This window comes from Nyctereutes procyonoides, unplaced genomic scaffold (genome assembly GCF_905146905.1).
Source record: "Nyctereutes procyonoides isolate TBG_1078 unplaced genomic scaffold, NYPRO_anot_genome, whole genome shotgun sequence".
NCBI lineage: Eukaryota > Metazoa > Chordata > Mammalia > Carnivora > Canidae > Nyctereutes > Nyctereutes procyonoides.
In genome coordinates this window covers 26110441-26136105 of record NW_026575044.1, presented here as the reverse complement: position 1 = coordinate 26136105, position 25665 = coordinate 26110441, and the positions used below count along the sequence as shown (strand labels likewise).

The 25665-nt window shown below is 36.2% G+C and overlaps 1 protein-coding gene across 6 annotated transcripts in view; it reads left to right on the top strand.

Annotated features, from left to right (window-relative positions):
- Window positions 1-25665, top strand: part of KIAA1328 (KIAA1328 ortholog) — a 360132-nt gene that overhangs the window by 99573 nt on the left and 234894 nt on the right. The gene's annotated exons all lie outside the window — the stretch shown is intronic.

Genomic DNA, 25665 nt, shown 5'->3' with positions numbered 1-25665 from the left:
CATATAAATCTGACTACTTAAATGAAAGGGATAGATTTCTTGGAAGACACAGGCTACCAAAGCTCACTCTGGAAGAAATAGATACTTGAGTAGTTCTATATGTATTTTTAAAATTGAACTGGTAGTTAAAAGCAACTATAGAACATCCTACTAAAAGTCCTACTAATGCAATAAAACAAAACAAAACAAAAAAAGGAAATTTAAGACACATCTCAAGAAAGAAGAAATAAAGCTGTCTTTGTTCACAGCTGATGCGATTGTCTCTGTGAAAATCCTAAAGAATAACCAAAAAGCTCCTGGAACCTAATAAGTAATTCTGTCAAGGTTGTAGGATACAAAGTTAATATACAGAAGTCAGTTGCTTTCCTCTATACTAACAATGAATAATTGAATTTGAAATTAAAGGTAGTATCATTTTCATTCACAGCATGAGAGGGAGGGAGAAAGGGGGAGAGAGAGCGATACAGACCTAGATATAAGTCTAACAAAGTATGTACAAGATCTATATGAGGAAAACTACAAAACTCTGAGGAATGAAATCAAAGAAGATCTAAATAAAAAGAGAGAGAGTCTGTGTTTATGGCTATGAAAACTTAATATTTTAAAATTGTCAGTTCTTCTCAGTTTGATCTGTAGATTCAGTGCAATCCCAGCCAGAACCCCAGCAAGTTACTTTGTGGTTATTGGTAAACTGATTCTAAACTAAGGTTTATATGAAAAGGTAAAAGAACCAGAATAGCCAACACAATATTGAAGAAGAACAAAGTGGGAGGAATGATGCTACCCAACATCAAGGCTTACTATAAAGCTACAGTAATAAAGACAGTGTTATTAGCAAAAAGAGAAATCTATCAAAACTTGATTAGGGAGCCCAGAAACAGGCCCACACCAGTATAGTGAACTCATCTTTGAGAGAGGAGCAAATATAATTTAATGGAGAAAGGAGGATGGCTTGATGGTTGAATATCTGCCTTCGGCTCAGGTAGTGATCCTAGGGTCCTGGGATCGAATGCCGCATCGGACTCCCCATGGGGATCCTGCTTCTCCCTCTGCCTATGTCTCTGCCTCTCTTGTCTGTCTCTCATAAATAAATAAATAAATAAATAAATAAATAAATAAATAAATAAATAAATATTAAAAAGAGGGATAGCCTTTTCAACAAATGGTGCTGGAATAACTGGACATCCACATGCAAAGAAATGAATGGACCTTAAACCTTTCATAAAAATTAACTGCAAATGGATCATAGATCTAAATATAAAATGCAAAACTATAAAACTTCTAGAAGATAGGAGAAAGTGTCAGTAACCTTGGATTTGGTAGTGAGGTTTGAGACAGAACACCAAAAGCACGATCCATGAAAGAAAAACTAATAACTAGGATTTTATTAAAGTTGAAAACTTCTCTATGAAAAACACTGTTAAGAGAAATGAGAGAAGTGATAGACTGGGAGAAAATATTTGCAAACACTTATATCCAGAATATACAAAGAACTCTTAAAACTCAAGAACACTAACAACCCAATTTTTATTTTTATTTTTATTTATTAATTTTTTTTACATGCAAAAATGGTCATCGCACTTTTATTTTCAGTGGCAAAAAAAAGGGAAATCTGATGTCTGCCCTGAATTGCCTGGTTAAATAGATTGTGGTATATTCTTCTTTTTTCTTTTTTTTCTTTTATTTTTTTATTGGAGTTCAATTTGCCAACATATAGGATAACACCCAGTGCTCATCCCATCAAGTGCCCCCATCAGTGCCCGTCACCCAGTCACCCCCAATCCCCACGCACCTCCCTTTCCACCACCTCTTGTTCATTTCCCAGGGTTAGGAGTCTCTCATGTTCTGTCTCCCTTTCTGATATTTCCCACTCATTTTCTCTCCTTTCCCCTTTGTTCCCTTTCACTATTTTCATATTCCCCAAATGAATGAGACCATATAATGTTTGTCCTTCTCCGATTGACTTACTTCACTCAGCATAATACCCTCCAGTTCCATCCACGTCGAAGCAAATGGTGGGTATTTGTCGTTTCTAATGGCTGAGTAATATTCTATGTATATTGTATACATAGACCACAGCTTCTTTATCCATTCATCTTTCGATGGACACCGAGGCTCCTTCCACAGTTTGGCTATTGTGGACATGGCTGCTATAAACATCGGGGTGCAGGTGTCCCAGTGTTTCATGGCATCTGTATCTTTGGGGTAAATCCCCAAAAGATTGGGGACCCAATTTGCTGGTCATAGGGCAGATCTATTTTTAACTCTTTAAGGAACCTCCATACAGTTTTCCAGAGTGGCTGCACCAGTTCACATTCCCACCAACAGCGCAAGAGGGTTCCCCTATCTCCACATCCTCTCCAACATTTGTGGTTTCCTGCCTTGTTAATTTACCCCATTCTCACTGGTGTGAGGTGGTATCTCATTGTGGTTTTGATTTGTATTTCCCTGATGGCAAGTGATGCAGAGCATTTTCTCATGTGCTTGTTGGCCATGTCTATGTCTTCCTCTGTGAGATTTCTGTTCATGTCTTTTGCCCATTTCATGATTGGATTGTTTGTTTCTTTGCTCTTGAGTTTAATAAGTTCTTTATAGATCTTGGATACTAGCCCTTTCTCTGATAGGTCATTTGCAAATATCTTCTCCCATTCTGTAGGTTGTCTTTTAGTTTTGTTCACTGTTTCTTTTGCTGTGCAAAAGCTTCTTATCTTGATGAAGTCCCAATAGTTCATTTTTGCTTTTGTTTCTCTTGCCTTCATGGAGGTATCTTGCAAGAAGTTGCTGTGGCCAAGTTCAAAAAGGGTGTTGCCTGTGTTGTCCTCTAGGATTTTGACGGAATCTTGTCTCACATTAAGATCTTCCATCCATTTTGAGTTTATCTTTGCATATGGTATAAGAGAATGGTCTAGTTTGATTCTTCTGCATGTGAGTGTCCAATTTTCCCAGCACCATTTATTGAAGAGACTGTCTTTTTTCCAGTGGATAGTCTCCTCCTTTGTCGAATATTAGTTGACCATTACGTTGAGGGTCCACTTCTGGATTCTCTATTCTGTTCCATTGATCTATGTGTCTATTTTTGTGCCAGTAACACACTGTCTTGATGACCACAGCTTTGTAGTACAACCTGAAATCGGGCATTGTGATGCCCCCAGCTAGCTATGGTTTTCTTTTCTTTCTTTTCTTTTCTTTTCTTTCCTTTTTTTTGGGGGGGGTTCTTTTTTAATATTCCCCTGGCTATTCGGGGTCTTTTCTGATTCCACACAAATCTTAAGATAATTTGTTCCAACTCTCTGAAGAAAGTCCATGGTATTTTGATAGGGATTGCATTAAACGTGTAAATTGCCCTGGGTACAACCCAATTTTTAAAAAAATAAGCAAAAAATACGCCAGATACCTCACCAAAGAAGACAGTACTGATGGCAAATACACATATGAAAAGACACTCAGTATAATATGTCACTAGGGAATTGCAGATTTAAACAATGAGATGCTACTATACGCCTAATAGAATGACTAAAATCAAGAACACTGACAAATGTCTTGTGCTGATGAGGATGTTCAGAGCAACAGGAACTCTCATTTTGCTGGTGGAATTGCAAAATGGTATAGCCACTTTGGAAGACCGTTTAATAGTTTCTTACAAAGCTACACAGTCCTAAAATATGATTCAACAATCCTATGCCTTGCTGTTTATTAAAATCAGTTGAAAACATATCTATACAAAAACCTGCACCAAAATGTTTATAACAATTTTATCATAACTGCCACAACTTGAAAGCAATGAAAATGTCCTTCAGTAGGTGAAAGAATAAACAAATTGTCATATATTCATACTATGGAATATTATTCAGTGATATTCTTTATCAGTGATAAAAGAAATGAGCTATCAGCCTTCAGAAAGACATTGAGGAACTTTAAATAAATACAGTTAAGTGAGAAAGCTACTCTCAAAAGGCTACATACTGTATGATTACAAGTATATGAGTTCTGGAAAAGACAAAACTATAGAGACAGTGAAAAGATTAGTGGTTGCCAGAGACTTGGACTGAGGGAAGGAGGGGAGGATGAATAGGTAGCAGGGGGGATTTTTAGGGCAGGGAAACAATTCTGTATGATATTGTAATGGTGGGTACATCACAGTATGCATTTGTCCAAAACACATAGAACTGTACACCACATAGAGTGAACCTGAATATAAACTATCAGCCGTAGTAATAATGTATCAAGATTCATTCATTAATTGTAAAAATGTGCTAGCCACACTAATTTATAGTATTAAAAAGAGGGACAACTGTTGGGGACAGTGCTATATAGGAGCTCTCTGTACTTTTTGCTGAAATTTTCTATAAACCTAAAATTGCTCTAATAAATACAATCAATTAAGGGGGAACAAAAACTTTCTAGAAAGAAAATTTCAAGCCCAGATGGCTCTACTGGTGAATGACGCCAAGCATTTAAGTAAAAAGTAATACTAGTCTTCATTGATGGTCCCCAGTGTCACAATGAGTTAGGGCTCCCCAGGACCACCTCCAGGGATCGTGATTTGCTGGCAAGAGCCACAGGACTCAGAAATCATTTTACTGATAGCTACATTTTTTTTTTTAACAGCAAAAGGTTATGCAGCAAAATCAACAAAGGAAAAAGTCCATTAGGCAAAGTGTGGAAAAAACAAGTACCAAGCTTCCAAGAGTCCTCACCCAGTGGTGTCCCACAGGATGTACTTAATTCTACCAGCAGTGAATTATAGCAATATATATAAGTATTGTCTAACAAGGAAACTTTCTTGAGCCTAATAATCTAGGATTTTCACTGGGGATCAGTCACACTGCCTGCATGACCAATTGTAGTTACCAAAAGCGAGTATTCACCATAAATCACATTGTCTGCACAAACTATGTAGACAGATGGACAAATTGATAAGTGTGGTTCAAATGAGCAAAACAGTTTTTATCAGGACATTTTAAGAATACAGTTCCCAAGAGCCAGCCAAGGGCCAGTCATAAAATCAGGCCTTTCTGGAAATGTAAGAGATTTAAGTGAATCAGGCCTCTTTCTTGCACATAATCCTATACAAACTGTTTCTGAAAACTGAAAAGGAGCAGATAACTCATTACCTGCATTATCCTGATAGCAAAACCTGACAAAGATTGTGCAAGAAAAATAAAATTGCAATCCAGTATCCCTTGTTAATAAAGATGCAGTAATTCTCAACATAATATTGGCAAATCAAGTCCAACAGTATAAAAGTCCATCATAGATCATGACCACAATTTTTCTAAAATGCAAGGTTGGTTTAACATTTCAAAAATCATTCAGTATAATTCACCAAATTTACTGAAACCAAAAATCTGTATGATTTTCTTAACAGATATAGAAAAAAATCACAAAATCTAATATTTTAACCTTATAAGTTTCTTTGCCAACTAGAAATAGAATTTCATCAGTCTGTTCTAGGGTATTTACAGAAAATTTACCCCATGCTTAAATGGGAAGAATATACTTTTCCACTTAACATTAAAGCAAGACTGGAAGTTGGAAGTAGAACACTAAATCATTTTTTTTTTAAGATTCTATTTATCTATTCATGAGAGATAGAGAAAGGCAGAGACGTAGGCAGAGGGAGAAGCAGGCTCCATGCAGGAAGCCCGATGTGGAACTCGATCCCAGGACTCTGGGATCACACCCGTAGCCAAAGGCAGACAGACACTCAACCACTGAGCCACCCAGGTGTCCCTAATATTTTAAGCTGACTTATGATTCTTTACTTTCACACGTATAGAACTTTAATAGTAGCTCAGTACAACAAATACTTTTGTGGTAGAGGGAGCCTTCTATTACCTGTGTGGGTTTTTTTTTTCTGTTGTTGTCATTTACTTTATTTAACGGCCATTGCATAATTCTTAGGTTGGTTAGTTTGATTTAAGAAGAAAGGTAGTGCATGATTAAAATTGTGATGGGTGATTGTAGTGTTTTGAGTAAAAGCGAACCATGTATAATATTTATTAAACTTGGTTTCAAAATGCTTAAAACCTTTTTTTTCTTTGTAGGTATTGGTACCCTGAAGGGACTCAGGACAAGGCTCAGGTAGTTTCTTGGATAAGTTAAATAAACTTTTTCATTTTGACTTGCATGTAGGTCTTTCAGAATATGAATTTGCTAATAAGGGCTAGATGAAAGGTTACAGTTGTATGAATGTTATTGGCAGAAGTTGAAGAATAATATTAATTGCTAGTATCTCTCTTGTTTTTTATGTAGATACATATTTTGTAAACTTTTTGAGTGCTAGCTATATGCTAGGCACTATCTTTTACATTGTATGGGGAAAACAAATCAGATATTCGTAATGTAGAATGCTAAGTCTACGATAGAGATAGTTACAGGGTAAGATTTCAGAGCACAGAGAAGAGACTAACTAGGGATCAATGGAGACTCCCCAGAGGAAGAGACTTTAGCTCTGAATCTTAAAACACAAAGGAATTAATCAAGTAGAGAAGGAAAACAAGGGAATTCCAGACAAAAAGAAAAGAATGTGACAAAGCATCAAGATATACATGAGCATAGCATTGTTTGGAGAACAGTATAGGTAGATACTTCTCACACAGTTTTGTGGTTGTCCTAATAAGTAATAAATTTCTTATTATAAAATTGTGACTTACTCTTTTTGAATCAGTGGCTTGTACAACATTTAATACATAACAGGCATTCAGTAAATATTTCTTGAAAGAATGACCACAGTATGATAAAGGGTACCTTGTGTGTGTGTGTGTGTGTGTGTGTGTGTGTGTGTGTGTGTGCGTGCATGTGTGTGTAAACTCTTGTGGGAGTTGATGTGGGCAAAGGCTTTTTTTTTTTTTTTTTTTTTAGGGGGCAAAGACTATAAACAGTGATTGAGTTGAGACTTGAAAGATGAATAGAAGTTACCATCCCAGCAAGTAGAGTCCAAAAAAAGAAACATTCTGGACAGGGCGACATATCCCAAGATATATAGAACACAGAGCTGCATTGTTTAATATGGTAGCCACTAGCTACACATGACACTTTAACTAAAATTGAATAAAATAAAAAAATTAATACCTTAGTGTTACACTTGCCACATTTTTAAAAAAAGATTTTATTTATTTATTCATGAGAGACACACACATACACACACACACAGGGAGAGAGAGGCAGAGACACAGGCAGAGGGAGAAGCAGGCTCCATGCAAGGAGCCCGATGTGGGACTCGATCCCAGGTCCCCAGGATCATGTCCTGGACTGAAGGCGGCGCTAAACTGCTGAGCCACCGGGGCTGCCCCACTTGCCACATTTTAAGTTCCCAGTTACCCACCTATGACTGGTACTATATAGAATGGACATAGAACATTTACATTATCATAGAAAATTCTATTGGGCGATACTGTCATAATGTGTTTAGGAAACTTCAGGAATTTGATTTACTGAAAGTATAGGTGGCAATGGCATGATGGAAATTGCAAAGACAAGGTGGAAGGAAATGAGGCAGCAATAGTAAGCTTAGTCCAAATCATGGAGTGTTTTCAATGGCAAAAGGGGTTGGACTTACCCTGTGAGATATTGGCTGGGTGGGAGTGTTTGGTTTTAACTGGTGAAGGTAGGGCCTGGTGAATTGATGTGATTGGTGTTTGTAAAGAATCTTTGTGGCAGCAAGACAAAAGGTAGATTGAAAGGGTGAAATTAGTGTTCAGAAGCTTATTGTACACAGATGAGAAAGATGCTAAAGACTAAGCTAAATCAGAGGTAATGAGAATGGAAAAGAGGCAGACTTGATGGCTATTTAGAGATAGAAGAGGTCTGAGGATTTCCTGTGGGAGCCACAGCATCTGGATGACTCTCATTTCTGGATTGGTAATATAAGTAGATGATATAGGACATAAATATAGGAAAACAGTTTTTAAAAAGAGAGAATGGTTATGACTGATTTTGGCCACATTACCTTTAAAGATAGGCTCAATTTAATTAAGAATCTGGAGTTGAGAATAAAATTCAGAACCAGATAAGAGCTTCTGGGAGTCACCAGAGTATAATTGGCTTGTGAAGCTTAGAGTTTGGATGAGATTGCCCAGGAAAAATATGTAGCATGGAGAAAGAACAGCCACAGACAGACTCTAGCACTTATTAAGTGTGAAAGGATAGGGCCTTAGAAAGAAAAGGAAAAGGACTAGGTAGAGAAAAAGGTATAGTATTAATAAAGAGTTGTGCCAAAAGAGCTGAAGGAAGATAGTACTTCAAGAGAGTTAATGATCCAGAGAAGTCCTATAAGAGAACCAAAAAGTATATATTGGATTTGTTGAACAGGAAGTCATTGGGAACCTTTAGGAACTGCAGTTTGCTGAACTACCAAGTGAATTCAGACCTTCATTTGTGGTGAATTTGTAAAGGGTCCTTGGGACCAGAACTGATATGGCCTTCAGTCATGTAAGTTGCCCTTGCTTTATTTGTAAAGTGATAGCACACCATGGTGTTTTTGTTATTATAAAGATCATGTGAGCGACTAAGAGAAAAGTATTTTTTTAATTCTAAATTTTTCTAGTTTACAGAATTATGATTAATTTTTGGTGAAATGGCAATTTAAGGTAAGCAATTGCGGGGGGCGGGTGAGGGTTAAAGACAGAGGACACAAAGACCTATCTTGGTGTAGAATATTGGGATTCTAAAGGACCTGTTGGAATTGGATGAGCAGTGGTGGTATGAGCCAAGAAAGAGAAGGGGCTGGGCTGAGTGAAGAAAAAGAATAGAATACTGTGTTTTGCAGACCACTGGTTGAATACCTCCTTCCCGGGCAGATCTTGTACATTAAATAAGTTTGGAGCCTTTTTTGTACTGTACAAATAGATCACTATTCCTTAGATGTGTTCAAACTAATTAATGAGGTGAGCTTCTTGCTCAAGGGGTTCAGTTTCATGAGAGCTGATTGGATGAGAGACAGATTATCTGGGAAATGAGAAATTATTTGTAGCCTAGCCAAGAATAACTGGATAGTCTTTTAACATATCTGGTTATCATGCCTTCCATGGCCTCTAGAGATGTAATTTCTAATTACAGATGGCAGCACCAGACATTTTTGTGTTACTAATAGAAAGGAGAACACTAATTTTACTCATTTCGTTTTCTTCCTTCCATCCTACTGAACCTCCACCTCAGAGGAAAGAGAGAGAGAGGGAGACACTTGGTTGCACATGTGAAGATCAGTTCCTGCTCCACATTCCTTCATTTGTAGCATACGTTGCATGAACTTTGCTTGTTTCCTAAGGTTAATTTTACACAGATGCATTGGGTGCAATTGTTTACTCAACTAACATGCTTTAAATTTGTTTTCAGTAGAGTTGGGCTTGGAAGTGGGCTAGGATCTTGTTTGTTGGCTTTGAGAGAGTGAAATCTCAGCCAAAAACATTTACTTTATATGACCCTTTTATGCCCACCTCATATGAAACAATAGCTTTAACATAAAGTAGTCAAATCAGGGAAAAGACAACTTTCTCATAGAAGAATTTCAAATAATAAACACAGCTACTCCTCCTTTCAGAAGATGGAGTCTGACTCTCAACCTCTGCTCCTGAGAGTGGGCTAATTTAGTGACTTACACCACAAGAATAGAGTCAGGAAGGGGGAAAAAAATAACTTTACAGTGGAGAAACCTGGCAAACACCACCTTCACCAAGTGATCAGGGTCCACGTCACCAGTGTCTCAGGGCTATCACATGCCCCTGCTATGATGAGATGACAGTGGAATCTCTATGGTATTCTCTTTAAAAACCCATAACCCTACTCTAGCCCTGAGAAAAACAACAGGCAAGCTCAAATGCGGAAACATTCTACAAAAATACTGGAAAGTATTCTTCAAAATTATCAAAATCATGAAAAACAAGGAAAGACTGAGAAACTTCCACAGGCTAGAGGACACTGACATTTCAATTAAATGTGCTGCCAACTAGATTGTGGAACAGAAAAATGATAGTAAAGGAAAGTTGGTGAAATCAGAATCAAGACTGGAATTTAGTTAGTAGCAATACAACAATGTTGGTTTCTGGGTGTGACAAATGTACTGTGGTAGTATAAAGTATTAACAATAGGGAAAACTGGATGAGAGGTATATGAGAACTCTCTCTAGTACCTTTGCAACTTTTCTGTAAATCTAAGTTTATTCTAAATTAAAAGACCTTATTAAAATTAATTAATCATAACACATTGTGACAAAACTGTCGCTTAGAGACTACCTGCTGTGAGCAGAGACCATTTAGTAATAGCTTTTTTTCCCAATTAACATTTTTTTCTTTTCCTTTTTTTAAAAATTCAATTAGCCAACATATAGTACATCATTAGTTCCAGATGTAGAGTTCAACAATTTATCAGTTACATAGAACACTCAGTGCTCATTACATCATTTGCCCCCTCCCTTAATGCCCATCACTTAATTACCCCATGCCCCTACCCACCTCCCCTCTTGCAACCCTCAGTTTGTTTCCTATAGTTAAAAGTCTCTCAGGTTTTTCTTCTCTGATGACTTCCCATTCAATTTTCCCTCCCTTTCCCTATGATCCTCTATGCTATTTCTTATATTCCACATATGAGTGAAACCATATGATAATTGTCTTTCTCTGATTGACTTAATTCTCTCGATATAATGCCTTCCAGTTCCATCTACATCAATGTAAATAGTAAGTATTCATCCTTTCTGATGGCTGAGTAGTATTCCATTGTGTGTGTGTGTGAGTGTGTGGTTGTGTGTACCACATTTTCTTTATCCATTCATCTGTTGATGGACATCTTGCTCTTTCCACAGTTTGGCTATTGTGGACATTGCTGCTATGAACGTTGGGGTGCATGTGCCCCTTTGAATCACTACATTTGTATCTTTGGGGTAAATACCTAGTGATGCAATTGCTGGGTCATAGGGTAGCTCTATTTTTATCTTCTTGAGGAACCTGCACACTTTTCCAGAGTGGTTGTACCTGCTTGCTTTCCCACCAACAATGCAAGATATTCCCCTTTCAAGTGACCAACAGACACATGAAAAAATGCTCCATATCACTTGGCATCAGGGAAATATAAATCAAAACCACAATGAGATACCACATCATACCAGTCAGAATGGCTAAAATGAATGTCATACCTTTTTCTGTGATGTGATTCTGTTCACTGTGCTTGAAAGGAGAGAAGTGGTTCTCAGCGGGAGTGCCCTTATAAGAACAAGTGGCTATAACTCAGCACAAAAATATAGTCACATAATGCAGTTAAAGTCCAGATTTTTTAATGCTTAGAAGTGTTTATCTAATAGTAAAAACTATGCTAACATTCACTGCCAACTAGTGATGAAGTTGTGTACTTCCTTACATCTTGTTGCTTTCTCGTTTAGAAGCACAGATGGGGCAGGGTGTGTATGGTTGTGGTGTAGCATGTTATTTATTATTGTCTGTGGTACCCTAATAGAGTGGAGATGAAGATCTTGACCAAAACAAAGAGTATAGTGATTAGGAGTATGGACGCTGGTGCCACATTACTGGGATTTGAACCCTGATTCCACAGATTCTAACTGTGTGATCCTAAGCAATATATTTAATCTCTTCGTATCTCAGCTGCTTCATCCATAAAATAAAATGTTAATTGTACTTCATAGGGTTTTTGTGACAGAACAGTGTCTGACATGTAACAAGTATTCAGTAGGTGTTCATTATGCCTTTTTTTTATTATTTGTAATTATCAAGTCACTAATGTGGAATGATTGCAATTCTGATATGCTTTTGTTTCAGTACTTTAAACAATGTTTTTGGTTTTTTTTTCCTACTGTCTTCAAGATTTTCTTTTGACTTTGGTTTTCAGCAGTGTAAGTTTGGTATGTCTAGGAGTGTGTGTGTGTGTGTGTGTGTGTGTGTGAGAGAGAGAGAGAGAGAGAGTATGTGTGTCTTGCTTGGAGTTATTTGAGCTGTTTTGACTGCAGTTTGTTGTGTTTCATTAATTTTGCAAAATCCTTGACCATTCGTTCTCAGATATTCCTTCCACCTTTCTTCTCTCTCTACTGTCTCTCTGATGATACATGTTTGATATGCTACCACAGATCTGGGATGCTTTGTTCTTTTTATCTTCTTTGTGTTTCATTTTGGATCATTTCTGCTCCCTTATTTTCAGTTGATTGTTTCCTGGGCTATATCCAGTCGGCTGATAAGGCCATCAAAAGGAATTCTTTATTTCTTATTTAATACCTGACATTTTGTGTTAAAAAACAGCAGAGACTGAAGTAAATAGTAGTTTTACTCAGAAATGGACGTCTCTCTGTCAGGCAGGCAGTTAACGTGCACTTTGAGTCATTCTAGTCAGTGGTTGAATTGGATGTGGGTTTTATTGTTACTATAGTTATCCTCACTATACCAGACTCCAAATTTCCCTAGAGGTGGGCTTCAGCTACCTTCTACTTAGTATGGGTTCTAGAGTACTGGCAGTTTTTACGAGCATTCCTAGTGCCCAGAAGTGTTTCCTGACCTTCTTTCTCATAGAAGCTTCTAGGAAAGCTTTCCATGACAGAAGAATCCAAGAAATGAGCAGCTTTGTAACATTTATGGGATTCTCCTAAGTCTCTTGCTCTGTTATTATTTCTTGTAAGCCCCTGTGAAGGATCTGATGAGTGAGTGCATACCCTTCTTGTGTCTGATGCTCCCAGGAATGTGTAAGCTGTCACACTAGCCCACATGCGGTCTTCAATAATTTGTTTCAATTTTCAGGTGTTTTCTTCTCTGCTTTATATGATGACTACTCCTTCCTTTGGGTTATGTGTCCTGTGTCTCCTTAGAGAGGCTTGTCACCTTTTGGAATTCAGTTCATCCAGTTGTCTTGGACCTAAACTCTGATGGCCCTGAAAAAAAGTTACAACCTACAGATTGTCTGGCTCTTCCTCAGTGTGGAAGCAACATTCTCTAGAGACTTTCTACATTCTAAACGGCATGGACCTCCCTTCTAATCATGACATATTTTTTACACATGAGTTAAATAGTTCTAAGACAAAAGTAATTCACCTGTAGAACTGCCTTTTCTAATTTTGAATCTAATAGTATTAGTCTAAAAATAATAAAGTAGTAGTAATTTAAAAATTAATGTAAACTAGTAGTTTTAAAAATAATTTTAAAAATAATAGTAGCAATAAATGTTACAAAGCTCCTCATTCCTTGGGCTCTTCTGTCATGGAGAGATGGTATAAAGTGTGCTGTGTAATGAAGTTAGTTGTGCATCAAGATTCTTTGATTCTGTAGTGCTAGAAAATGGACGTCCTGCCGTGCTCTACACCTAGTTATAGAATCTACTTTATAATTAGTGTTCTACTTTTGGATTAAATCTGATCAAAGCAATGACGACTCATTTTTGCCTTAATTCTTTTTCAATTTTATTTTTATTTTTTTTTCTTTTTCAATTTTAAATACAGGATGAATATACCACTCAAAGTGATTCTGAATATTATGGTATAGCTTAAATGCTGTAACATTTCCATATAATTCCATAGCAACTAGCAGTAATTGTGAGTGTTAAAGTAAAAAGTAATGTCCAGGTGTAGGGCCCTACAGTTTGCCACAGCTACCAGTTTTGTGATATAATAACATCTTTGTGTTTTGGCTATTTAGTATATTTCTCCATTGGTTGCATATATTCCCAATCACTAAGAATGGTGCCATGGCTTTCTCTTCCAACATCAATTGGAATCAATTTGTTGGCTTAACAAACCCAACATCAATCCAGTGAAAAGGCAAAAGAAGAAAAAACAAATGGGAAAAATCTCCAAACAATAAAGAAGTCTTTGACTAGGGCTTGGATTTATAAAGACAGTTCAAGGCATCCGGACCGTTTGCTTTCCAAGTAGTGAGAGAATTTCTGGTATTAGTGGCCTCATTCTTGAGGTCCCTTTGCTCTGTAACATATTTGAAGATTTGTGTTTCTCTTAACTTTTAGAATTGTGAAATATTAATTTATTTTCCAGCTTTTATTTTAAGCCAGAAACAAAGTGGTCAGCAATTTGCTTGCTATTTTGTGATGTTTTTTGCTGTTCTTAGCTGTAGGGAATATATGCTGCAGTGTAAATTTTTGACAATTACCAAAATAGCTTAGCTATTTTATTTTCTAAAATGTTACTTTTGTTTTAACACTTTATTTATACTTTTTTATGTATTCTCCATAAGAATGTTTTTTTGCTCCATCAAATTCCATCTTGCATTTTATATTATACAGAAAGTATGATGTATAATTTAACAAAATCAGTTATAAAAGATTTAAACCATATGCACTTAAATGTAATGGCATTTTTCCTACTTTCTCTCTGTGATCCAACCTTTTCTATCCATTTATTTTAAACCTGCAAGGGAGTGTAGAGGAAAAAATGTATAATATGAACAGAAGAATTAGAATCTTATTGAAAGTAAGCTTGTGATGTTGCTTATTGTTTTTATGACACAGACCACCTCAGTGACCATGAACATTTGTAATAATCCTTTGATTTGCATTAGAAGTTTGATATTTTATTCAAGTATTTCTATAACTGACATTTACAATAATTACCAAAAGCCCTAAAAGAGAAATGAAATCCAGCAGTAGATGTGGGCAAGTCACTCCATAGCACATTCTGAGGCATATGCTCTGAGATAAGAAACACAACTGAGGTTCTCCATATTATGTGCTTTCTGCGTGCAGAATCAGAAGATAAAACCTTACTTTGAGATCGGAACTGGTTTCAAATTCCATTTTTAATCAGTGTATAAAAATGAATATGGGGCACCTGGGTGGTTCAGCGTCTAACTCTTCATTTCGACTCAGGTCATGATCTCAGGGTTGTGAGATTGAGACCTGCGGCAGGCTCTTTGCTGGGCGTGGAGCCTGCTTGAGATTATCTGTCTCCCTCCCCTCTTTCCTTCCCCCATAAAAAAAAAATGGTGAGTGTATATTCACACGTGAATATGTGTTTATCTGCAGTAGGTGTATTTAGTGCTTTTTACCTGCAGAAGGTCAGGCTTCTAGACTTCAATAGTAGAGCAGCATAAACTCAGTCAAAAATTGAGGGTGCAAGAATAAGAAAAATAAGGGGAATTTCTTTAGCCAGTTTTGTTTATTTTCAAGAGTGGAGATGAGGTGAAAGGATAAATTGGCTCTTTTCCTTGTTTCTAGTTTTTGCAACATTTCTTAATCTCTTTTTCAGTCATTTCGGTTTGCTCTAACGTGTGATTAGAGTCCCATCATTACCCTCCCTGCCACTGATAGTCCTGTTTCTGCCCACAAACAAAGGATCGTTTTATTGCCATGATGATTGATGGTATTGAGTACTGTTTCATATATCTGGTGGCCATTTATATATCTTTTTTGGAAAAAGAAAGTCCTTTGCCACTTGTTAAAATTGGGTTATTTAGGGTTTTTTTTTTGCTCTTGAGTTATATGAGTTTCTTGTATAGTTTGGATGTTAATTAACCCTTTAAGGAGTATGTGATTTGCAAATATTTTCTTTCATTCCATAGATTACCTTTTTATTTTGCGGATGGTTTCCTTTGCTGTGCAGAAGCTTTTTAGTTTGACGTAGCCCCACTTGTTTGTTTTTTGCATTTATTACCATTGCTTTTAATGTTCAATCCAAAACATCATCACCACGAACAGTTGTCAAGTCACTCACCAACTATATTTTCTTCTAGGAGGTTTATGGTTTCAGGTCTTCAAGTTTTTAATCCATCGTGAGTTGATTTCTGTGTAAGGTATGAGATGGTGGTCCAGTTTCATTCTTTTGCATGTGGCTGCCCAGTTTTCCCAGTGCCATTTATTGAAAAGACTGTCCTTTACCCATTGTATATCTTTGATTCCTGTGTCATAAATTAATTGACCATGTTTTTGGGATTATTTCTGGGCTCTCTCTTCTGTTTCCTAGACCTACGTGTTTGTTTTTATTCCAATACCATACTGTCTTGATTACTATATCCTTGTAATACAGTTTAAGATTCGGGAATATTATGCTTCTAGCTTTGTTCTTTTTTTTAATTTTTATTTATTTATGATAGTCACACACAGAGAGAGAGAGAGAGGCAGAGACATAGGCAGAGGGAGAAGCAGGCTCCATGCACTGGGAGCCCGACGTGGGATTCGATCCCAGGTCTCCAGGATAGCGCCCTGGGCCAAAGGCAGGCGCTAAACCGCTGCGCCACCCAGGGATCCCTAGCTTTGTTCTTTTTTAAGGTTATTTTGGCTATTTGGGGTCTTTTGTGGTTCCAAACAAATTTTAGGATTTTTTTTTTTTATTTCTGTGAAAACTGCCATTGGAGTTTTGCTAGAGATTGCACTGAACCTGTAGATCATTTTGGGTAGTATAAACATTTTAACAATATCTGTATATTTGTGTTCTCTTCAGTTTCTTTCATCAATGTCTTACAGTTTTTAGTGTAGAGATTTTTTTACCTTCTTGGTTAAATTTATTTCTAAGCATTCTTTTTGGTCCTATAGTAAATGAGATTGTTTTATTTCTCTCTGATAGTTTCTTGTTGGTGTTTAGAAACATGACTGTTTTTTTTTTAACAAGATTTTTTATTTATTTATGAGAGACACAGAAAGAGAGGCAGAGACATAGGCAGAGGGAGAAGCAGGCTTCTCGCAGGGAGCCCAGTGTGGGACTCGATCCCTGGACCCTGGGATCGTGCCCTGAGCTAAAGGCAGACACTCAAACTGCTGAGCCACCCAGGCATCCCAAAAACATGACTGATTTTGATATATTATGTTTTTTATTCTTCAACTTTACTGAATTAGTTTATTCTAACCATTTCAGTGGAATCTTTAGGTCTTTTTATATATGTAATATCACGTTACCTGCAAATAGAGACAGTTTTATTTCTTCCTTTCTGATTTGGATGCCTTTTATTTCTTTTTCTTGCCTAATTGCTCTGGGTAGCACTTCCAGTGGGGAATTATTTCTTTATAAAAATCAATGAAAGTAACAAGGATGAAGCTTAGGGAAAGGAAAATTATATGTCATTGCAATACAATGAAATAAGCTCTGTAATATAATAATCTTTTATTTAAAAAATTAGTCCAAGCTGGTTTTCAAAGAGCTAATCACTCTTAAAACCAGTCAAAGTCATCTAGAGGCAACCTTCTTTCTGAAGGTCAAGTGATTCTCACTCATCATTCTTCAAATCTATTTTTCATAAAAATCTAAGGGAAGGGACAGCAATAGTCTTTCTAGTTCTCTAGCAGAGGTTGCAAACTACAGCCTACTAATCCAAGATACTGCCTATTTTTGTAAACAAAGTTTTATTGGAACACAGGCATGCTTATTGTAAAAAAGCAGTTGTTTTTCTTATCTTGCTGATTGTGATCTTTAATACTTATGTTCAGAATTCCAACATTTCACTTTAAGATATTATATCTTTCTCTTTCTGAGTAAAGCAAAATCAGTGAAGTAAGAAGAAATTTATTTTTGCATTTTTGTTTCTAACTTTTTTCAGCTTGTTAACCTGAGTATACATATTTTCTTCCTTGCTGTATTTTTCTTTACTCTCCTGTTCCCTTTTTCCCTTTCCCCATTTACCCAGACCTGAAGTCATTTAATAAAACAGCAGATTTGGAGTTCTTTTGGTAAGGCTTCTCAGTTTATATTTTAAGGCAAAGGACTTTTTCCCCTTTCATAAAAAGCTGCCCAGATAGTGCCATCTTTACCATCCCAGATAGCATATGGCGATCTAATACCTGATGGTATCTGGAACCATGTAGTTGGTTAGTGGGAATTTGGGTTTGGTTTAGTTTGGATTGGGTTGTTGTTAGTCTTTGTTTCATTGCTTTTGTTGTTATTGTTGGGTTACGATTAGGATTGTCATCCTTTCTAAAGATTCTGCATCATACACAGGATGGACTTGTAAAACACAGACCAAGGAGATAGGAAACCTTACAAATAATGCACAGTGAGTATAGACAACAGTATGGTATTATAATCGCCACACTTGCTAAGAGACTAGATCTTAATTATTCTCACAGCAAAATGAAATGATAATTATTTGATGTGATAGGGGTGCTGTCACCATAGTGGTGATCATATTACAATATATAAAGGTATCAAGTTAACATGTTGTACACCTTAAATTGACACAGCATAAGATGTCAAATATATTGCAATAAAAATGTACAAAGTGTTATATATCAAATATATTTTAATTATAAAAAGTGTACCCACAAAATGAGAGTAGAAGATGTACCTTCAGCACTTTGAAGCTTCTTGTTCTAATAAAGCAGCAGGACTAGTCTTTTAAGTATATACTCTATGTATGTGCATGGTAAGAGGTCAGGGAAGATAGCTTGTGAGAATAGGGGTCATTTTACTAGAGACTTTCTGGGTGCTTGGCATTTAAAATTTTATGACAATATGCATGTTCTAATGAGATGTTATAATGGTTTTCAGTAAAACTCTGTGATAGTCCTGTCTGGCCAAATCTTATAAAACAATCATTACTAACTTTTTCTTCCATAGTTTTTAATTCTTTGTAACCAGAATCCTTGGGTCCTTTTATATCCAATTAAAGAAAAAAACATTAACTCTCTCTAGTTTTTTAAAATGTTTATCAAATTGATGAAATATGTCCTGGACATGTAACATAAGCATGAATTGCTAAGGTTTCTATTGCACAAATGTTGGCTGCTTTGCATCTATATGTAAGAAAAACATTTTGAAAGAAAAAAAAACATTTTGTATTTTATACATACTTATATATGAAACTGTTTTTTTTACGCTTTTTTTTCCTTTCCGAAGGAAATTTATTTAAATTCAATTTGCCAACACATAGTGAAACTGCCTTTTTAAGAACTAATATTTAGTCATATTTAATCAATTTTATCCCAGATATCATTTGTGATCCATTTATCCATCCTTATTTATTGGGGCCCAAACAAAATAGCAAATTTAAAAAAAAACAATAACATTTTAGTGAGTTTGCTATAAAAGAGCTATGACTTTGGTGGCAGGGAAAACTGCCTAACTGTAAAAGTGCAACATAGACAGGAATGGAGCCTCGAACTTCGCCATAGAAGTTTAGATCAGTGGTCCTCAGACTTTAATATGTACATTCATCACCTGGGCAGCTTAATAAAATGTAGATTCTGATCCATATCTGGAAAGGGACCCAGGATTTTGCATTTCTTACAAGGTCCCAGGTGATACTGATGCTGTCCATGAACCACACTCTTAGATTTCTGCCTAACAGCAAAAGTTTTCTCCATATACAACATGTCAATAATGTTGAAAAGTTAAACCCACGTAGACAAACTGTTAATGTTGAGGTATACTCTGATAAAGAAGACATGCACTTGCTTAAGCTTGCTGTGATTGTGAAATATTAGTTGTAAACAGAGTGATAACTAAGTGAAGGATTATGAATTCCTGAAGGTTTTATCCTGGCTTCCCTTTTATCTAAATGTAATGGTGGTATTTTTCAGACAACTGGAAAGCCTGTAAGAAAACTCTATTTATCTTTTGTGAGAAAATCTCTTTGGGCTGTTTGTGTTCCCTTGAACCCTGGTCTCCTTAACAGATTGCTTATTTTTCTTATGTAACTTTTTGGCTGATTGAAGTTTTGAACACAAAACAAGGTGTTTTTTTGAGCCATTTGGACCTTTTCCCACCAGACTTCTGGAAAGCATTTGGTTGTCAAATTAGACCAGGGGCACAAATTATTTGGTATGATTAATAGCTTGAATGGGAAAAGTGGCAGTATGTCTGTATGTGTGTATAAATTTTTTTCCCTTCTGAATTTTTATAAAGTTCTATAACTGAGGATGAAGCTTTCTAAAAAATAGAAAGTGTCAATAATACTCCCATGGAAATAGACACATAAAGCACAGTGTTTTAACTTATAAAATTTAGATAATTATTTGTAATTGCTCTTGCCCTATTCACAAATATAGTAAAGAATTTAAATTTTACTATTTATTATACAGTTAGTTATACTATAAGGAGTAATAGGCATTATTAAAAGTCAACACACTGCAAAATCATGCCCCCAAAACCCCACAGGGCTTATGGGAAAAATGAGTTTAGGGGCACAGCAACACTCAAAAACTTCATCAAGGAAAATTTTTTTTTAAAAAAAGAGAACCTAATAAAAATGATACCATGGTTTTATACATATTGAGATATGAAGATATGCATAAATACTACAATAAATACAGTACTTTCCTTGAAAATACATGCAAAATGCTCATGGAAGTAGACACGGAAAGAGTTGCAGCTTGCGAGTTGCTGTAAAATGTAGAAAGGTTGAGGAGATTGGATGGGAAGTTGTAACACTAGCTGTGGGTAGGTGTGGCTCCTAACACTGGATGAGGTATCCTAGCTGGTCTGTAGATGTCTGAGGTGTGAAGCTGGCAGGCATATGTTTGTGTATTTGTACTGGGTTTGGGTCACCTGGGTGCTGTTTTCTGCCTGCGTCTAGGGTTTCTCATGGGTGATATTCACAATATGTTCATAGTATTTCCAAATACACCAAAAGCACTTCTTTATGTTTTCAAAACAAGTGTTACAGCAGAACTGACATTTTGTGAAATCTCCCACTTGGAGAAATCACTTTTTATTTTATTGCAATTCAGTTGCACAGGCACCAGGGGGAGTAGTAAGTTCACATTTCGCAACAGCGCTGACCAGTGCTTTTCTTAGTTTTGCAGCTGCACATATGGTAGATTATTATCATTTTATGGTTACAGTTATAAGCAATTTGGTAGAAAACGACAGCTAAATTATGCAGTGTTACTTTTATTTGTTTTAATTTTGCAATCTAAATATATTTTTTTAAATGGGAAAACAAAAGGCAAAATAATTTTTAGTAGTAAGTAACTCTTCTGTAGCTTAGTCTTGTGCCACCCAGTGGAGCTTGCATTTCATTTTTAATCGATCTCTTGTGTATGATAGAAATTGGAGCATATAGCTGGTAGATTATGTCTATATTCTGGGGAGTGAATATTTTCAGCCACATTATCATGACTCCTACTACTTATTAAAAGGGAGATTTCAATGGCAGTTGGATTGACAAATACATGAAAATTTAAAAATCCTCTATCATTTCCTAGACACAGAACGTTCCTAAATTTTATTCCAGGAGGCATCCCTAGAAAGACTGCCAAAACAAATTTACTTCCTTAAGCCCTATCAGGATTTGGTACAGTGCTACACAGTGCTACTGGGTACAGGCATCATGGCCTGTTGGCATCTTTACATTAAACCCTTTTTTGAGTTGAAGGAACTAATAATGTGCCAGGGCAAAGATGTGCAAAATACCTGTCTTATTTGTTTGGGACTGGTATATTGAAAGAGAGTCTTAGATAATTGGTACCTAACACATGTATGAAGGTCACTGTAATTCAACTTTGAATACATATCTAGTATAAAAGAATATATTTGCTTGAGTAAAGGGACTAAAAAAATTTTTGCAGTATTTATTTAATTACATAGCTACTTTCATTATTAAACCTTTCTTAGGTATTCCCGTTGACTTGTTCAGCATTAAAACCTGTTGATGCCTGTATGGTGTTCTGTATATCTTCTATGCAGTCTCGTTTCTACATGGTCTATATATTTCAGAGACATTACCTGAATTAGGGGAAGGACATATCTATCTATATATCTATTGAACATTGAAAATATTAAATCCAGTAAAGTAATATAGTACTTATAATCTTTATTCTATTAATATAAACAGATCATGTCAGTGATTTTACTAGCATGAGGGGTTATTTAGCACTTTTCATTGCTTTTAAGTTTTTTTACAGTTTTAAAAATATTTTATTTATTTACCTGAGAGAGAGAGCCACACCGGGGTGGATGGGGGTGGGGTGAGGTGGGGGAGAATGGAAGTGGGAGGAAGGACAGAGGCAAAGAATCTCAAGCAGACTCCACACTGAACATGGAGGCAGATGCGGGGCTTAATCTCACAACCCTGAGATCATGACTTGAGCTGAAACTAAGAGTCACTTAACCAATTGCACCACTCAGGCATCCACGTTTAGGTGTTTTTTGAACAGTTACACCAGTAATACTAGAAAAGAACTTGTCTGTTAGAAAATCAAATATTACTGTAATCTTTTTGATGCCAGTTGGTAAAAAAAGAATTTTTTTTGATGAATAACATAGCCTTTAATTTATTCAGTATGATTTCTTTTTTCTTGTACATAGGTAACCCTAACTTAATTCATTTGTATTATACCATATGTCACACTGGATTCACTTCAAAGGGTAATCAAGTCAGGAGCTAATTGTTAAATGTTATTCTCTATTAAAGTAAATTTTATGTTTCCTTCAAATGAAATGAGTATGTATTAGCACTTTCTTTATATTAAAGTAATATCATCTAACAATATTATTATGATGCTCCAAACAGTAGTAAGATGTTAAAACTTTTTTGGAGTGGTAAACTTTTGTTATTTAAAATATAAAAATCCAACAATATGATTTGAAGATACTGAGAACAATTTGAGAAGTTAGAGCTTTAGCAACTATCTTATTTATGTTTTATAAACCATTCAAGTGTCGAATATGCACATGTATGCTTCTGGGTAATAATCATGTCTGTAACCTGGGACTGCAACAGAACCTCACATTACACTGCTTTTCTTCAATATAAGGTTATGGGAAGAGGTAGTGAAAACAGTAAGTTGCAGGACATTATTTTAGGGAATATCTGCATTTAATTGTGAGTATAGGAAGAGGAAAGTCAGTGAAAGAGATTTAAAAAGGAGCAATCAGTAAGGAGAAAGTAGATTGAGTCAGTAACTCAGAAACCAGGAGAGGAGATCCTTTGGAGAGGGAGAAAATGCTCAGCAAAGAAGATGAAACCCCAAATCAGGTTGTTATATTTAGCAATTAATAGGATAGAGGATATTTGTCATGAATACAATGTAAAAATGTGACAGGACAGGAAAACATTATATCAGGCCAAAGATTGAATTGGAAATGAAGTTGAGATGGTAAGTACAGATTAATCTTTTAGAGTTTTGGTAATAATGCGGAGGAGAGAGAGATTGGAAGCTTATGAAGAAAGTATTATTTAAGGAGAGATATTTCTTAGAGTGCACTTAGTTGAAGGCTTATGGCAAGGAACCTTGCCAAAGCTGTTGAGAGCATGAAAAAGATAAAATAATTTATAGGACAGTATCCAGATGACACAGAAGAAAGTGAAGTCGGAAACACAGATGAAAGAAAAGTTTGCCTTAGAAAGTATCCATTCAGTCATTCATTCAACATTCATTGAATGCTGAGACTTGAGGGAATGATGTATTGAAATGAGAGTTGTGAAGAAGTTGGGGATATCTAACAAAGTCATGTTGGTCATCTGCCTTTTCAGTGAAACATTTATGAAATACTTGTTTTAGAGAAACACTTTTAGGTTGTACTTAAAAATGAGTAAAATTTTTCTTTCAGATGTAGTTGCTGAAGCTATTATTCCATAGTTATTCCATTATAAGTTTCTTCTTTATCCTCATCAGACATTGTTATAATTCAACTGTCAAACATAATTTGGAAAATTTAAGAGGGGAAGAAAGAAAGCCTATTTATCCATTTTCTATTCTTTCTGTTCTTTCTTCCTTCTTAATGTTCCAAAATTCCTTCCTTCGTTTCTATCCTTTATCATTCTCTTTTAGAATAGATCTAAATATAGATCTAAATTCTATTAGATGTCCTTCCTTGGAGAATTTCTTGATTTTTTCTGCACTTTTGAAGGATATTTTTGCTGGATATAGAATTCTAGGTTGATCATTCTTTTAGCACTTGAGAAATGTGCCACTTCCTTTTGGCTCCCGTGTTTTGTGATGAAAATACACCGTCATTCAATTTTCCCCCTTTAAATAAGCACAGCTTCTCTCTGTCAAGATTTCTCTTCACCCTTGGTTTTCAGAAGTTTGGTTATGATGTATCTTGACATGAATTTCTTTGGGTTTTTCCTGTTTGAAGTTTGCTCAACTTCTTGACTCTTGTCAAATTTGGGAAATTATCAGGCATTAGTTCTTAATATCTTTTTCCCACTCTTCCCTCTTTATGTTCTCCTACAACTACAATGACATAAATGTTGTATCTTTTATTATACTCCCACATGTTCCAGAGGCTCTGTTCATTTTCTTTTTCAGCCTGTTTTCTCTCTTTTGTTCTGATTGGATAATGTATATTGTTCTCTCTTCAACTTCACCAATTCTTTCCTATGTTCCCTCCATTCTGTTGTTGAGCCCATCCAGTAAGTTATCCTGTTATTGTGTTTTTTCAGCTCTAAAATTCCCATTTGATCATTCTTTATATTTTCTATTTCCTAGCTGAGACTGTTTTCATTTGATTCAAGCATGTCTGTAATTGTTTATTGAATCATTTCATGATGGCTGCTTTAAATTCCTTGTCAGATAATTCCAACATCTATGTCATTTCAGTATTGGCATCTGTTGATTGTCTTTTCTCATTCAAGTTGAGATTATCCTGGATCTTGGTATGGCAAGTGACTTTTAATTGCATTCTAGACATTTGGGTGTTATGACATCTTTTCTGACATCACACCATGAAGGAAAGAGCAGGCTTCCCCACTTTAATTTTAGATGGAGGATGAAAATTCAGCTCTTCTGTAGACCTCTGCTGTTACTACCCTGGCTGAGAAGGGCAGAGGCTCCCCAAATGGCCTCCACTGTCACCTCTGGTAATGTAGTGAAAGTCTTGGCTTTCTACTCAGCTTCCTCTTATATCACCCCACCAAGGAAGGACATCTCATTAAAGCTCGATGGGAGTTGGAATCCAGGCTCCCTGTGAAGCCTCTATTAATACTAATGAGGCTGAACAAGGTGGAGGAGAGAGACAATACTTCCAGATAGGGATTAAAATCCTGGCTCCCCACTTAGTCTTCTCTGATAACACCCCAGCAGAAAGGAAGTGTGGAGTAGAGGAACACCTAGAAGTCCAGGTTTCTCACTTAGCCTTTGCTGATGGAGGTAGAGGTGGGGTTGCAGTGTTTTCTGTGCAACTTGACTAGAGTAAGTCAGGTCTTGCCTAAAAGTTTTCCATTTTGCTAGGCATCCTTTCCCCCTTTCTTTTGGGTAGTAGAATAGGCTTTTCTTAGATATTTTGAGTGTGTTTGTGTCCATTGGTATTTCTGAGTTGTTGACTTACCAACACCTAGTATAAGATATTTAAAGCAAAAACAAAACAAGGCAACACACCACTGTGTTGTTCTCCAGGGTCTGAGGTCCCTAGCCTCTACCATCTTCTTTCTGTCTCTCTCAGTGTTCTTATGTTTGTCTTATATGTGATGTCCAGGGTTTTAACTGTACTTAGTGAGAGAATAGGAAAAATTATGTTTACTCCATCCTGAAAGGGGAACCCTCTTGCACTGTTGGTGGGAATGTGAACTGGTGCAGCCACTCTGGAAAACTGTGTGGAGGTTCCTCAAAGAGTTAAAAATAGATCTGCCCTACGACCCAGCAATTGCACTCCTGGGGATTTACCCCAAAGATACAGATGCAGTGAAACGCTGGGACACCTGCACCCTGATGTTTCTAGCAGCAATGTCCACAATAGCCAAACTGTGGAAGGAGCCTCGGTGTCCACTGAAAGATGAATGGATAAAGAAGATGTGGTTTATGTATACAATGGAATATTACTCAGCCATTAGAAACGATACCACCATTTGCTTCAAT